Here is a 12,500-nt window from a genome sequence, read left to right on the forward strand (position 1 = left end):
GACGCCACCCACAAAGCCTGCAGCCTCTGTCGACCATAGCACCCATTCTCCAGTGGCTCTGCCGCACGAAGCCGTGGACCGGCAATGACTCCACCCGCACCCGTTCGTGGACCACCCCAACCGCCAAACGCGCACCTCCAGCGGATGAACGGCGGACGTTTCCCGCACTCGTAAAGTGCAATCCACCCCTATAACTTGCGTTTCATGAAGAGTTATTTCCAATATGCGACATTCCCGCTGTCCCTATACATGAGCCGCGACCTGTACCACTTACGAGCGAGAGACGCGATCGCGTTGCTCACTGTACGGCGTCCGATACCGAGCCATCAGCATGTCGGTCCCCATTCGCGTTGCACTCGCACTCGCACTCGCACTCGCAGTCGCAAAAACGTGGGGCAAATATATTACGCGGAAGAGTTATAACAGACCGAGCCCCACTGCATGGGGGGAGTCTTTGTCACTAATGTACACAGATGGAACATTTTGGACTGGAACCAGATTACCCGTACACACGGCGCTGATTAGTAATCAATGCAGAGCCATCAAATTACAGAATATATATACAACTGTCCGTATACATGCTGAAAGAGTGTGCCCACAATGGGAACCACACGTCAGCCAGACACTCTCATCACGCACCACTCTCTGCTTCTAACGGGCGCACATACAATATGTAAGCACCAGCATGGAACAACATCCAGTGCATCCTCTCCGCCACATTACACAATCCACACTATCACAACCAGACCAGGAGGTCCATGCGGAAAATAGAATATCCCCCCCTTTCGACATCCACCATTGCGCAGATAAGGCACCAATACCCACACATGTCCTATACAACGGTGCACCCAACATCACAATAGTACCTCCTGTCACAGCCCACAAACAATGACCTGAGTCAAAGACACAGGTCTGACACAAGCATAGAATTGGAGCGCCGCCTCTAATAAGCCAAAGGTGCATCCTGACGTGACAAATCTCATCATGTCACAAGCATTCACTTACTATAATCACTATCAACGAACGTGCCGCCCCCGCCCCCCCCCCCTACACCTTTCCTTACAACAACGTGTAACCTAACCTAACCTATGTTGTACCTTAACCTAACCTATGTTGTGCCTTAACCTAACCCATGTTGTGCCTTAACCTAACCCATGTTGTGCCTTAACCTAACCCATGTTGTGCCTTAACCTAACCCATGTTGTGCCTTAACCTAACCCATGTTGTGCCTTAACCTAACCCATGTTGTGCCTTAACCTAACCCATGTTGTGCCTTAACCTAACCCATGTTGTGCCTTAACCTAACCCATGTTGTGCCTTAACCTAACCCATGTTGTGCCTTAACCTAACCCATGTTGTACCTTAACCTAACCCATGTTGTACCTTAACCTAACCCATGTTGTACCTTAACCTAACCCATGTTGTACCTTAACCTAACCCATGTTGTACCTTAACCTAACCCATGTTGTACCCTAACCTAACCCATGTTGTCCCCTAACCTAACCCATGTTGTCCCCTAACCTAACCCATGTTGTCCCCTAACCTAACCCATGTTGTCCCCTAACCTAACCCATGTTGTCCCCTAACCTAACCCATGTTGTCCCCTAACCTAACCCATGTTGTCCCCTAACCTAACCCATGTTGTCCCCTAACCTAACCCATGTTGTCCCCTAACCTAACCCATGTTGTCCCCTAACCTAACCCATGTTGTCCCCTAACCTAACCCATGTTGTCCCCTAACCTAACCCATGTTGTCCCCTAACCTAACCCATGTTGTGCCTTAACCTAACCCATGTTGTCCCCTAACCTAACCCATGTTGTCCCCTAACCTAACCCATGTTGTCCCCTAACCTAACCCACGTTGTCCGCTAACGTAACCCACGTTGTCGCCTAAACCTGCTCTGTAATTGTTATACGACTCGTTCAATTAGTGTAGTGTTGCCCACCCGCAACCCTCGCAATATAGTTCGCTACTCGCACTGCCCGCTCCCCTGTGTATCGCTTCATGTTAAACACCTTGCAAGTCTTGCTGACTTTCCACATGCTCCTGCTGTACACTGTAATGTGGATGGCAGCAGGACGTACATGCCGCCCCCCCCCCCCACCCCTCCCCACGTCCCCACGTCCCCACCTTGCCCCCTGCCTTCGCAAGCTGGTTGGTGACAAGTTTGCATGTTCAATGCCCTTCGCATGCGACGTACGCAGGCTACGTTGTGGTGCGGCCTGTGTCAACTGTCCGCTGATGTCGTACGCGTGAACCACAATCTGTACTGCACATTCGTCCTTATGTACTGAATGATACATCGTGGCACATGTGTGACCGTACAACGACTGCGCCCAAAAACGGCGGACCATACAGTGCAAATATTGTGCACGCAGCTACGTGTCGTCTCCCTATGAGAGCTGGATTGCAGTGTGGTACGCCATAGAGACGTGTGGGAGGAACGGACGCCGTGGATGGCGATCAGCATGAGCTGTCTGTTGATGTATTCGGACCTAGTCGTCTCTCCTCACACACCGTGATGGCATGGTGCACCGCGTTCCATATCTGCGACATGCTACAGAGGCCGGTTGACAGTCGTTCGAGCAATGGACATCGCATACGTACGGGGGCCACCTTCCACGTATTGTCTAGGCGTGCACATTTTGTTGCGTGTATGTGGGCAGACGTAGTGTGGCGTGACACCTGACACAGGCATGCAATAATCGTTGAAGTTGCAAATGGCGATGGACGCCTGCGTTTTCTGGTGAAGTTACGCAAATGAAGAAATGGTAACCTGTTGTGGTGCGGTTGTTCTCGCTAGGGGTGAATCGGTGATGGCGACGATAGGTTGAGGTACTAACCGGTTGTTCCAGCGATACCCACCATGCCGACGAAACTGAACGGCATCTGGGTGTGAAGCGATACGCGGCGGTGGCTGGGTGGGACCGTCCCCGGCCGGTGAGGGGGCGCCTCCCGGCGTGCTGGCCGCGCGGTGCGTGGGCGCACGCGCTACAGCCGGCTGGTGGGGGCGGCCAGTGGCAGGCGCGCCGGCCGACGGACGCGGCAGGCGTCGCAGCTGCGCGCCGGCGCACCCTGCGCGCGGCGCCGTGCGGCCAAAGTAGGTCCTCGCGGGCCCGGTGCGAAGCGCGGTGGACATCTTCAGTGTGCTGGTCCGATTGAGGACTGTGTGCGTTGAGGATGCGCCGCCGCCCGGCGCTCGGCGCCGCGACGCCGTCTGCTGCTCGGTCGCCCCAGCGGTTCTCGCTGGTGGTTTGTATCGCAGCTGTGCGGATGTGTTGGCGCGTGCGCTGTGCTGGGAGAGTTCGCTTCGGCACCCAAGTGGGGCTTTTGTCCTTCTGTGGCGCTGGCGTTGGAGCTGCCGGTCACCGTAGGTGGCGCGTGTTGTCTCCCGCCGGCAATGCCACGACAGCACGCTCCCGGGCCTCTGTCGGCAGCGGCAAGCTCAGTTGGGAGCACGGGTGGTCGCACCGAAAGCGTCTACTCGCCTAACTCCGGGCGATTGCGCCTCTCTCGAACCCGACCAAGTACTTGGGACGGCGCTGCGCGCCGCCGGGACCTGAGAGGGTTTCGAGGTGTATTGTGCAGGGGAGCTCAGCCTCCTCCTGTTTGCAGAATGATTGAGCGGACGCTTGCGTGTTCGCGCGGGCCCCCGGGACACACTCCCGGGCGGCCGGCTGCTCAGCTCTAGTTGACGCAGCTCCCTGGTTGATCCTGCCAGTAGTCATATGCTTGTCTCAAAGATTAAGCCATGCATGTCTCAGTACAAGCCGCATTAAGGTGAAACCGCGAATGGCTCATTAAATCAGTTATGGTTCCTTAGATCGTATCCACGTTACTTGGATAACTGTGGTAATTCTAGAGCTAATACATGCAAACAGAGTCCCGACCAGAGATGGAAGGGACGCTTTTATTAGATCAAAACCAATCGGTCGGCTCGTCCGGTCCGTTTGCCTTGGTGACTCTGAATAACTTTGGGCTGATCGCACGGTCCTCGTACCGGCGACGCATCTTTCAAATGTCTGCCTTATCAACTGTCGATGGTAGGTTCTGCGCCTACCATGGTTGTAACGGGTAACGGGGAATCAGGGTTCGATTCCGGAGAGGGAGCCTGAGAAACGGCTACCACATCCAAGGAAGGCAGCAGGCGCGCAAATTACCCACTCCCGGCACGGGGAGGTAGTGACGAAAAATAACGATACGGGACTCATCCGAGGCCCCGTAATCGGAATGAGTACACTTTAAATCCTTTAACGAGTATCTATTGGAGGGCAAGTCTGGTGCCAGCAGCCGCGGTAATTCCAGCTCCAATAGCGTATATTAAAGTTGTTGCGGTTAAAAAGCTCGTAGTTGGATTTGTGTCCCACGCTGTTGGTTCACCGCCCGTCGGTGTTTAACTGGCATGTATCGTGGGACGTCCTGCCGGTGGGGCGAGCTGAAGGCGTGCGACCGCCCCGTGCGTGCTCGTGCGTCCCGAGGCGGACCCCGTTGAAATCCTACCAGGGTGCTCTTTATTGAGTGTCTCGGTGGGCCGGCACGTTTACTTTGAACAAATTAGAGTGCTTAAAGCAGGCAAGCCCGCCTGAATACTGTGTGCATGGAATAATGGAATAGGACCTCGGTTCTATTTTGTTGGTTTTCGGAACCCGAGGTAATGATTAATAGGGACAGGCGGGGGCATTCGTATTGCGACGTTAGAGGTGAAATTCTTGGATCGTCGCAAGACGAACAGAAGCGAAAGCATTTGCCAAGTATGTTTTCATTAATCAAGAACGAAAGTTAGAGGTTCGAAGGCGATCAGATACCGCCCTAGTTCTAACCATAAACGATGCCAGCCAGCGATCCGCCGCAGTTCCTCCGATGACTCGGCGGGCAGCCTCCGGGAAACCAAAGCTTTTGGGTTCCGGGGGAAGTATGGTTGCAAAGCTGAAACTTAAAGGAATTGACGGAAGGGCACCACCAGGAGTGGAGCCTGCGGCTTAATTTGACTCAACACGGGAAACCTCACCAGGCCCGGACACCGGAAGGATTGACAGATTGATAGCTCTTTCTTGATTCGGTGGGTGGTGGTGCATGGCCGTTCTTAGTTGGTGGAGCGATTTGTCTGGTTAATTCCGATAACGAACGAGACTCTAGCCTGCTAACTAGTCGCGTGACATCCTTCGTGCTGTCAGCGATTACTTTTCTTTTTAGAGGGACAGGCGGCTTCTAGCCGCACGAGATTGAGCAATAACAGGTCTGTGATGCCCTTAGATGTTCTGGGCCGCACGCGCGCTACACTGAAGGAATCAGCGTGTCTTCCTAGGCCGAAAGGTCGGGGTAACCCGCTGAACCTCCTTCGTGCTAGGGATTGGGGCTTGCAATTGTTCCCCATGAACGAGGAATTCCCAGTAAGCGCGAGTCATAAGCTCGCGTTGATTACGTCCCTGCCCTTTGTACACACCGCCCGTCGCTACTACCGATTGAATGATTTAGTGAGGTCTTCGGACTGGTACGCGGCATTGACTCTGTCGTTGCCGATGCTACCGGAAAGATGACCAAACTTGATCATTTAGAGGAAGTAAAAGTCGTAACAAGGTTTCCGTAGGTGAACCTGCGGAAGGATCATTACCGACTAGACTGCATGTCTTTCTATGTGCGTGTCGTGTCGCGCAACACGCTACCTGTACGGCTCGCAGTAGCCGTGCGCCGCGTGCGGAACCACGCGTGCCTCTCAAAACTAGCGGCAATGTTGTGTGGTACGAGCGCTGAAGCGCTGGAGCGGCTGGCGTGCGGCACCTGGCGCCTGGCGCCGGTTTTGAATGACTTTCGCCCGAGTGCCTGTCCGCTCCGGTGTGGAGCCGTACGACGCCCGTCGGCCGTGAGGCCGTTGGACACAGAACGCTGGAACAGGGGCCGCCACACGCCTCACTCCCGCCTATGCGACCGTCTCGAAAGAGGCGGCGGAAACTGAGAAAAGATCACCCAGGACGGTGGATCACTCGGCTCGTGGGTCGATGAAGAACGCAGCAAATTGCGCGTCGACATGTGAACTGCAGGACACATGAACATCGACGTTTCGAACGCACATTGCGGTCCATGGATTCCGTTCCCGGGCCACGTCTGGCTGAGGGTCGGCTACGTATACTGAAGCGCGCGGCGTTTGCCCCGCTTCGCAGACCTGGGAGTGTCGCGGCCGCCTGTGGGGCCGGCCGCGTCTCCTCAAACGTGCGATGCGCGCCCGTCGCCTGGCGGTTCGCATACCGGTACTTTCTCGGTAGCGTGCACAGCCGGCTGGCGGTGTGGCGTGCGACACCTCGTACAACGACCTCAGAGCAGGCGAGACTACCCGCTGAATTTAAGCATATTACTAAGCGGAGGAAAAGAAACTAACAAGGATTCCCCAGTAGCGGCGAGCGAACAGGGAAGAGTCCAGCACCGAACCCCGCAGGCTGCCGCCTGTCGTGGCATGTGGTGTTTGGGAGGGTCCACTACCCCGACGCCTCGCGCCGAGCCCAAGTCCAACTTGAATGAGGCCACGGCCCGTAGAGGGTGCCAGGCCCGTAGCGGCCGGTGCGAGCGTCGGCGGGACCTCTCCTTCGAGTCGGGTTGCTTGAGAGTGCAGCTCCAAGTGGGTGGTAAACTCCATCTGAGACTAAATATGACCACGAGACCGATAGCGAACAAGTACCGTGAGGGAAAGTTGAAAAGAACTTTGAAGAGAGAGTTCAAAAGTACGTGAAACCGTTCTGGGGTAAACGTGAGAAGTCCGAAAGGTCGAACGGGTGAGATTCACGCCCATCCGGCCACTGGCCTCCGCCCTCGGCAGATGGGGCCGGCCGCCCGCGCGGAGCAATCTGCGGCGGGGTCGTGTCCGGTTGCCTTTCCACTCGCCGCGGGGTGGGGCCGTTCCGGTGTGCGGTGGGCCGCACTTCTCCCCTAGTAGGACGTCGCGACCCGCTGGGTGCCGGCCTACGGCCCGGGTGCGCAGCCTGTCCTTCCGCGGGCCTCGGTTCGCGTCTGTTGGGCAGAGCCCCGGTGTCCTGGCTGGCTGCCCGGCGGTATATCTGGAGGAGTCGATTCGCCCCTTTGGGCGCTCGGGCTCCCGGCAAGCGCGCGCGGTTCTTCCCGGATGACGGACCTACCTGGCCCGGCCCCGGACCCGCGCCGCTGTTGGCTCGGGATGCTCTCGGGCGGAATAATCGCTCCCGTCAGCGGCGCTTCAGCTTTGGACAATTTCACGACCTGTCTTGAAACACGGACCAAGGAGTCTAACATGTGCGCGAGTCATTGGGCTGTACGAAACCTAAAGGCGTAATGAAAGTGAAGGTCTCGCCTTGCGCGGGCCGAGGGAGGATGGGGCTTCCCCGCCCTTCACGGGGCGGCGGCCTCCGCACTCCCGGGGCGTCTCGTCCTCATTGTGAGGTGAGGCGCACCTAGAGCGTACACGTTGGGACCCGAAAGATGGTGAACTATGCCTGGCCAGGACGAAGTCAGGGGAAACCCTGATGGAGGTCCGAAGCGATTCTGACGTGCAAATCGATCGTCGGAGCTGGGTATAGGGGCGAAAGACTAATCGAACCATCTAGTAGCTGGTTCCCTCCGAAGTTTCCCTCAGGATAGCTGGTGCTCGTACGAGTCTCATCCGGTAAAGCGAATGATTAGAGGCCTTGGGGCCGAAACGACCTCAACCTATTCTCAAACTTTAAATGGGTGAGATCTCCGGCTTGCTTGATATGCTGAAGCCGCGAGCAAACGACTCGGATCGGAGTGCCAAGTGGGCCACTTTTGGTAAGCAGAACTGGCGCTGTGGGATGAACCAAACGCCGAGTTAAGGCGCCCGAATCGACGCTCATGGGAAACCATGAAAGGCGTTGGTTGCTTAAGACAGCAGGACGGTGGCCATGGAAGTCGGAATCCGCTAAGGAGTGTGTAACAACTCACCTGCCGAAGCAACTAGCCCTGAAAATGGATGGCGCTGAAGCGTCGTGCCTATACTCGGCCGTCAGTCTGGCAGTCATGGCCGGTCCTTGCGGCCGGCCGCGAAGCCCTGACGAGTAGGAGGGTCGCGGCGGTGGGCGCAGAAGGGTCTGGGCGTGAGCCTGCCTGGAGCCGCCGTCGGTGCAGATCTTGGTGGTAGTAGCAAATACTCCAGCGAGGCCCTGGAGGGCTGACGCGGAGAAGGGTTTCGTGTGAACAGCCGTTGCACACGAGTCAGTCGATCCTAAGCCCTAGGAGAAATCCGATGTTGATGGGGGCCGTCATAGCATGATGCGCTTTGTGCTGGCCCCCGTTGGGCGAAAGGGAATCCGGTTCCTATTCCGGAACCCGGCAGCGGAACCGATACAAGTCGGGCCCCTCTTTTAGAGATGCTCGTCGGGGTAACCCAAAAGGACCCGGAGACGCCGTCGGGAGATCGGGGAAGAGTTTTCTTTTCTGCATGAGCGTTCGAGTTCCCTGGAATCCTCTAGCAGGGAGATAGGGTTTGGAACGCGAAGAGCACCGCAGTTGCGGCGGTGTCCCGATCTTCCCCTCGGACCTTGAAAATCCGGGAGAGGGCCACGTGGAGGTGTCGCGCCGGTTCGTACCCATATCCGCAGCAGGTCTCCAAGGTGAAGAGCCTCTAGTCGATAGAATAATGTAGGTAAGGGAAGTCGGCAAATTGGATCCGTAACTTCGGGATAAGGATTGGCTCTGAGGATCGGGGCGTGTCGGGCTTGGTCGGGAAGTGGGTCAGCGCTAACGTGCCGGGCCTGGGCGAGGTGAGTGCCGTAGGGGTGCCGGTAAGTGCGGGCGTTTAGCGCGGGCGTGGTCTGCTCTCGCCGTTGGTCGGCCTCGTGCTGGCCGGCGGTGCAGGATGCGCGCGCCTGCGCGGCGTTCGCGCCCCGGTGCTTCAACCTGCGTGCAGGATCCGAGCTCGGTCCCGTGCCTTGGCCTCCCACGGATCTTCCTTGCTGCGAGGCCGCGTCCGCCTTAGCGTGCTCCTCCGGGGGCGCGCGGGTGCGCGGATTCTCTTCGGCCGCCATTCAACGATCAACTCAGAACTGGCACGGACTGGGGGAATCCGACTGTCTAATTAAAACAAAGCATTGCGATGGCCCTAGCGGGTGTTGACGCAATGTGATTTCTGCCCAGTGCTCTGAATGTCAACGTGAAGAAATTCAAGCAAGCGCGGGTAAACGGCGGGAGTAACTATGACTCTCTTAATACCACCATGCCTGCCCTGCGTGTGGGTGAAACCTTCCGGTACCTGGGGCTGCAATTTTCCACGGCGGGTCGCTGTGTCTTCAATCCACGTAGCCACCTGGTGGAGCAGCTTGACGTCATCTCCCGAGCTCCGCTGAAGCCGCAACAGCGCCTCCACGCTCTCACCAACGTACTTCTCCCTGGCCTGTACCACGGGCTGGCCCTCAGCCGCACCCGGGTGGGTGCATTGAAGTCGGCCGACGTTACCATCCGGGCCGCCGTCAGGAGATGGTTCCGCCTTCCGGCGGACACCCCCCTGGGATACTTCCACGCTCCTGTTGCCCAGGGGGGCCTCGGCATTCCATCTTGCCGATGGATGGGTCCGACCCTCCGTCGGTCCCGTCTCCTGGCGCTGAAGAAGATAGGGCCAGCCTGCGACGGTGCAGGCATGGATGAGGTGCAGCGTGAGATCGAGGTGCTGGAGCGCCACCTAATGTGGGAGGGCCACCTCCTCAAATCGTCAACGCAGGTTGGGGAAATGTGGGCGGCGCGCCTACACATCGCCATTGACGGCGCGGCACTGTCATCTTCTGCCGCCGTCAGTGGCCAACATCAGTGGGTCGCCGACACCAGTCGCCTGCTATCTGGGCGTGAATACATCGACGCCCTCCGCGCCCGCATCAACGCCTTCCCTACGAAGGCACGGCGCAGTCGCGGGCGGGAGGCGGACACCAGATGCCGCGCGGGGTGCCAGGCCGTGGAGACCGCCAACCACGTACTTCAGGCTTGCTTTAGGACGCACGGGTCCCGGGTCAAGCGCCATGACGCTGTAGTGCGTTATGTCGCCCGTGGACTCGCGCAGAGGGGCTTCAATGTCTCTGTGGAGCCCCACCTCCGAACACCTGAGGGCATCCGCAAGCCTGACGTGGTGGCGGTCAAAGACGGCATCGCCCGCGTGGTCGACGCCCAGATAGTCGGAGACCACCTCCGGCTCGACTGGTGTCACTCCCAGAAGGCGGCCTACTACGACACGCCGTCCATCCGGCGTGCCATCTCCAACCTGCACCGTGACGTTGAGGAGGTGATTGTGTCCACCGCGACGTTGAACTGGAGGGGTGTATGGTCTCCAGCGTCGGCGAGGGATCTCGCCGCCTTAGGCTTCCGACCCCGAGAACTGGCGGTGCTGAGCACAAGAACACTACAGAGCTGCTGCAAAAGTTACAAGATTTTCGAGCGTATGACGGCTCCTAGCCCGAAGCAGCGTGTCGGCGTCGGCTAGGCTGCTGGTTATTTTTCTTCGCCTTGACTCCTGGGGCCTATCCACAGGAGGAATAAACCGTCTTTGTTCTTCCTTCTTTCTGTCTTATTTTGTGTTTTTGTTGTTCTTCCGCACTGATATATATGTATATGTGTATGTTAATTTTATACTTGTATTTTGTGGTACCGCCCTGTAAGTCCCCACCTCGGTGGCGGACATGGCGTCAAACACCTGCCACGTACAATATATGTATATATTTTGTGTTATTCAAATTATTTTGAATAAAGACGGCTGTTGATAGCCAAATGCCTCGTCATCTAATTAGTGACGCGCATGAATGGATTAACGAGATTCCCGCTGTCCCTATCTACTAACGACAACTGAGGGTGTCTTTCTCATAACTAACCTGTACTTTCAATATGCACATGAGATACAACCCTATCTCGATAAAATGATAAGAGCCAACGAGGTTGGAGGTAACAGATATCACATCTTCACAATAGATGCAAATGCTAAATCAGTACTATGGAACAGTAGAGAAACCGACGAGAGAGGACTTGAACTACAGGATGCTATTGCGGAGCAGAACTTAATAATTGTGAATAAACCCGGGTTTCCACCAACTTATCATAATAGAGCAGGGGCAAAATCAAATATCGACATTACATTGGCAAATGGTAGTGTGCTAAATAGGATACAGGCCTGGGAAGTACTGAACAGAGTGACTACAAGTGATCATAATATGATTACCTTTAGCCTTGTAAGCGTAAACAATGTAAACAGGGAGGAGAATTATATAGGGACCTACTTCGACTACAAAAGAGCAGAATGGGAGCGCATGAGGGAGGAGTTTCAACTGCAGGTGCCGGAGGGGAATGGCTTTGACATTGATTCGACAGCAGAAGCAATACAGGTCCATATACAAAACCTTATGAATACCTTCATACCTAAGCGTCCATTCTTTCGCGGCTCGAAAGTGCCATGGAGTTCCACACTAACAGAATTAAAGAGAAATGTTCGTAGGGCACGGCGCGCATATCAGAGGTCTCTCGGTGACAGAGAGAAGCAGAGAAGGTTGCTAATTTATCGGGAAATCAGAGCAGTTTATAAGGAGGAATTAATCAATACGAGAACAAAGCACTGGGAAACCTTCGTTAAAAAGGAGTTTCGAACTAATGTGTGGGGCTTACCATATAAAATCGTGAGTGAGAAGCTTAAGACACCTCTCATCTTGTCGACGCTTCAGAAGGCAGATGGTTCTACTACATCAGGGTGGCGAGATTCGGCAGAATATTTAATGGAAAGTTTACTCCCAAGTGATGATCCGGCTTCAGATAATGAACACCAGGCACTCTTGAGACAGAAGATGCAAGAAGAGTATCCAGATGAAGGAGTGGTTGTACCATTTGCTCAGGAGGAAGTGAGTCGTGCTATTGACACCATGAAGAAAAATAAATCCCCCGGAATAGACAAGATCACAGCAGAAACGTTACAACAACTGAAAAGTAAAATCGTGCCATATCTAACAGCTCTTTTTAATGAGTGCCTCTTGCAGGGAAGAATACCAAAGGTATGGAAGATCGCTGAGGCAACCATTATCAAAAAAGGGGAAGATAGAGATCCGAAATTCGTGAAGAGTTACCGTCCAATTTGCCTGCTGAACACTATAGGGAAGGTCCAGGAACGGTTGTTGTGCGGACGGCTGAGCGATCACAGGGAGCTCTACGGGCTCAACCAATGTCAGTACGGTTTTCGGGCTGGACGGTCGATAGATGATGCAGTTAATCAAGCATTACACATAACTTCAACTTCGCAGGCGAAATATGTTGTCGGTGTGACGATTGACATACAGGGTGCTTTCGATAATTTGTTCTGGCCTTCGCTGTTCGCAAGACTGCGAGAGCTAAGAACTCCAAAGTGCTTATACATGTCGATGCTTGATTACTGCAAGGATAGAAGGGTAATATGGAGATCACCAGAACACACAATAACAAGGCACATTAGTAAGGGATGCCCCCAGGGCTCCATTTGTGGCCCTATATTCTGGGATGTTCTGACAGAACCACTCTTGGAAAT

General features: G+C 55.3%; 2 non-coding genes and 1 pseudogene across 2 annotated transcripts; all 3 read left to right on the forward strand.

The window, feature by feature from the left end:
- The first annotated feature begins 3,702 nt into the window (after nucleotides 1–3,702).
- Nucleotides 3,703–5,611, forward strand: LOC124772898. The gene has a single exon (XR_007014353.1). It is a non-coding gene; the product is annotated as a small subunit ribosomal RNA (ribosomal RNA).
- Nucleotides 5,612–5,962: 351 nt separating this feature from the next.
- LOC124773022 lies at nucleotides 5,963–6,117 on the forward strand. Its single transcript, XR_007014461.1, has one exon. It is a non-coding gene; the product is annotated as a 5.8S ribosomal RNA (ribosomal RNA).
- Nucleotides 6,118–6,305: 188 nt separating this feature from the next.
- Nucleotides 6,306–12,500, forward strand: part of LOC124772571 — a 9,623-nt pseudogene continuing 3,428 nt past the window's right edge.

The sequence above is a fragment of the Schistocerca piceifrons genome, unplaced genomic scaffold, assembly GCF_021461385.2.
Source record: "Schistocerca piceifrons isolate TAMUIC-IGC-003096 unplaced genomic scaffold, iqSchPice1.1 HiC_scaffold_943, whole genome shotgun sequence".
Classification (NCBI taxonomy): Eukaryota; Metazoa; Arthropoda; class Insecta; order Orthoptera; family Acrididae; genus Schistocerca; species Schistocerca piceifrons.